The sequence below is a fragment of the Anastrepha obliqua genome, chromosome 3, assembly GCF_027943255.1.
Source record: "Anastrepha obliqua isolate idAnaObli1 chromosome 3, idAnaObli1_1.0, whole genome shotgun sequence".
Taxonomy (NCBI): domain Eukaryota; kingdom Metazoa; phylum Arthropoda; class Insecta; order Diptera; family Tephritidae; genus Anastrepha; species Anastrepha obliqua.
The window spans coordinates 125489761-125493309 of NC_072894.1; the positions used below are offsets into that span (position 1 = coordinate 125489761).

The 3549-nt window shown below is 37.7% G+C and overlaps 1 long non-coding RNA gene across 1 annotated transcript; it reads right to left on the minus strand.

Annotated features, from left to right (window-relative positions):
- Positions 1 to 319: 319 nt before the first annotated feature.
- Positions 320 to 766, minus strand: LOC129241853 (uncharacterized). The gene is made up of 2 exons (XR_008582163.1): positions 500 to 766; positions 320 to 440 (listed from the first exon to the last, which is right to left on the minus strand). It is a non-coding gene; the product is annotated as an uncharacterized LOC129241853 (long non-coding RNA).
- Positions 767 to 3549: the final 2783 nt, after the last annotated feature.

Here is a 3549-nt window from a genome sequence, read left to right on the forward strand (position 1 = left end):
GGCAATGAGCAAGGTAACACTAATGAGCAAGGTAACGACACATTTTTTCGTGCGTGCAGCCTGTTAAATCGAATTATAAGACGTTATCACGTCAAAAAAGGTAAATCAATTTGGGAATCAATTCTTATTATATTATATGAAAAAGTGAAATTTTTTTTCTGAAAAAGTGCACCATAAGATTTCTCATATAAAACAATCTAAATGTCTTCTAAATTGAATTTTTAAGTTCACATATACATACGTAAATATATAACATATTTAATAACACCTACTTACTTGCCAAAAGCGGCTTATTACTTAAATTTAGTTATTTCGCCAATTGTTGAACTTCTTATTCTTCTTTTATTATATTTCTTTGCAGTTAACAACAACGAAACTTTTAGGCAGCGATACATAAAATAAAAATAAGTCTACAGTAAATCGTTGCATTCGAAGTGTGTCTATGAAAAGAAAATTTAAATAAAATTTTGCCCCAAGGAACTGAAAACTTTTTACTCACCTTTAAGGTCAACCCTCAGGATTTTGCGCTCAGAAAAAAAAAATCTCCTATGATTATGGTGAGTTCGGCGGTTCTAGGCGCTGCCACTGGTACTGGTCTGGCTTTATTGCTAGCGGTTACAATTGTTATGTATCGTTACTATTTACTGCGCAAGCGGGGCAAAGAATGGGATGAGCTGGATCGCTGGGAAGAGACGCGCATCATGCGGAAACTACAATTAAAGGTAAGAGGCGGGTAAGATAGAGTGTAAAAATGTGCGAAAAATATGATTCGGGTAACTGTCAATGGCTGACATAACAACTATTGCTGATGAGAGAACCGTAGTAACAAGTTATTTCGATGTGAGCAGGGTTGCCATAAGTTTTTTTCTGAAACTACCGAAAACTGCCTTAAATTAAAAATCGTCATTCTTAGCATAAACGGGGCATTCAAAAAAATGTCGTATTTTCTGTTGATTTTGTATTCTCTTTAATTCAATAAGCCATTTAAAAATCGCTCATTGCTCTGTGAAAATCGTATTCTAGGGATCAAAATAAGTAACTTTGCCGAAGGAACCATACCTCTAAAACGAATTCTGATGCCCCCAAATTTGGGTCGAACGAAAAATCCCACTTTGACCCATTTAGAGTGCTCCAATCGAGTCCAAATGTATGACCGACCCCCACTAACTTTGGACGGCCGATCCACCCATGCCAGTGGCACACCCCCTGGAACTCCCCTGAGGGGTTCCCCATACAATCATTTCAAAATATCACCATTTTTGGCCTTTACATGAGAAAAGAAACTAAAAAGTTCGACCCAAATTGGGGCACATCAGAATTCGTTTTAGAGGTATGGTTCCTTCGGCAAAGTTTCTTATTTTGATCCTTAGAATAAGATTTTCAAAGAGCAATGGGCGATTTTTTTGCCTCCCCACAAATTGACCCGACCTACTGTATATGTAAGCTCGAAATATATATAACGGGTGATTTTTTAGTTATTATCTTTTTCGTTTAGTTATTATCGTGTTTTGTTTCACTGTCAAACATCTTCAGTTTGGTCTATAATTTAACCATGAATCGTCTTACAAACCACCAACACACTTACGTAGAGTGCGAGCTGAAGAAAATATCGCAGCTGTATCGGCCAGTGTTAATGATGACCATCAATTATCGATTCGTCGCCGTTCGCAGCAATTGGGCCTCTGTTACTCAACAACGTGCAAAATTTTGCAAAAGGATTTAGGTGTGAAGCCTTTCAAAATACAGTTGGCGCAAGAATTGAAGCCGAACGATGTACCGCAACGCAGACTTTTTGGTGGATGGGCTCTTGGAAAGTTGGCCGAAGATCCACTTTTTTATCGAAAAATTGTGTTCAGCGACGAAGGTCATTTTTGGATCAATGGGTACGTAAATAAGCAGAATTATCGATTTGGGAGTGAAGATCAGCCAGAAGAATTGCAAGAGCTACCAATGTATCCAGAAAAGGTCACAGTTTGGTGCGGTTTATGGGCTGGAGTTATCATTGGACACAGATGCTGCGAATCGTAACGTAACTGTGAATGGTGAGCGCTACCGTGAAATGATATTCAACTTTTTTTTGCCTAAAATGCAAGAGCTTGACTTGCATGACATGTGGTTTCAGCAAGACGGTGCCACATGCCACACAGCACGCGTAACAATGGACTTGTTGAGAGGCGAGTTCGGTGAACATTTTATTTCACGTTCGGGACCTGCCAATCTGTCAATTGGCCACTCAGATCGTGCGATATAACGCCTTTAGATAATTTTTTGTGCGGCTATGTTAAAGCTCATGTCTATTCAGACAAGCCTGTTTCAATTAACGCATTGGAAGACAACATTAAAGCATTTATATGTGAGATACCGGCCGAAACATTTTAAAGAGTATGCCAAAATTGGACTAAGCGGGTGGACCATTTGAAGCGCAGTCGCGGTCAACATTTGCATGAAATAGTCTTCAAACATTAAATTATATGGACTGTACTATCGATTTAAATAAAAATCGCATACATTTTTCTGAATTTTACGTGTGTTTTTTTGAAAAACTTAAGCTCTTAAAAAATCACCCTTTATATGTATATGTATTTGTATGTCATATAAAACACAACTGAATTAACTCATTGTCAAAGGTAGTAAAAACCTGCTTTTAACTAAAATAAAAATAACTAGACATGTGCGCAAATAAACGACCTCCTCTGTGGCATTTTAATTGGTCACGTGGCATGGATATCTCAACTTGCAACGAAAGGAATTCGAAGTACAACGAGAATATCCATTTTCCTCATTTACTATACGAGTATATGTACTTATATGTGTTAAGTGAATATTTTACGCCAGTTACGATTAAGTTATGAATCTGAGTTCTTTTAATAGGTAAATTCATGGCATTAGTAATAGGAAATAATTTTGAGTATAAGACCATCACAGGCGCGTCAGAGGTACCTAAGCTATTCAGGAGCAACAATTTTCGTATTTCACGATGTCGGTTGCGAAGTCTGCAATTGTTGCAGATTTCTTACCGCAGGCCCCTACAAAAAAGTTTAGGAGCGTGAAGTCAAATGGTTTTGGAAGTCAGTTTACCCTCCAATTAATTGAGGTAATCTTACTAACCAATACCTTTTTTAATAAGTCGATGGTTTCGCGGGTAGTGCGGCATGTGATATCGTTCGGCTAAAGCTAAAAACTTTTCAAGCTGCTTTCACGCACTTTTGGGAACAGTAATCGTTAGCTTTTTGAGATGACACTAGTCACCAAACAGGATATTTTAAAATGTGCGTCGGTTGTTAATAAATAACCTCCGATAAATAACGCCCAAATGCGCGCACCTTATGACTTGAGTGCTCGGTGATGGTGTAAAGGTGGAGTACTTTTCTTTTGAGTAGGGAATTCATAGCGAGTTCCTTTTATTTTTTTTTTCTACAAATTCTCGTTTGTGCCGCTCGGAAGCGATGTAAAACTGTTTGCCCCCCATTTAAAGTAAAGGGTGTTTTTTTTAGAGGTTAGGTTTTCAAGATGAAATAAAACGTATATAATTTAATGTTATGGCCAAGA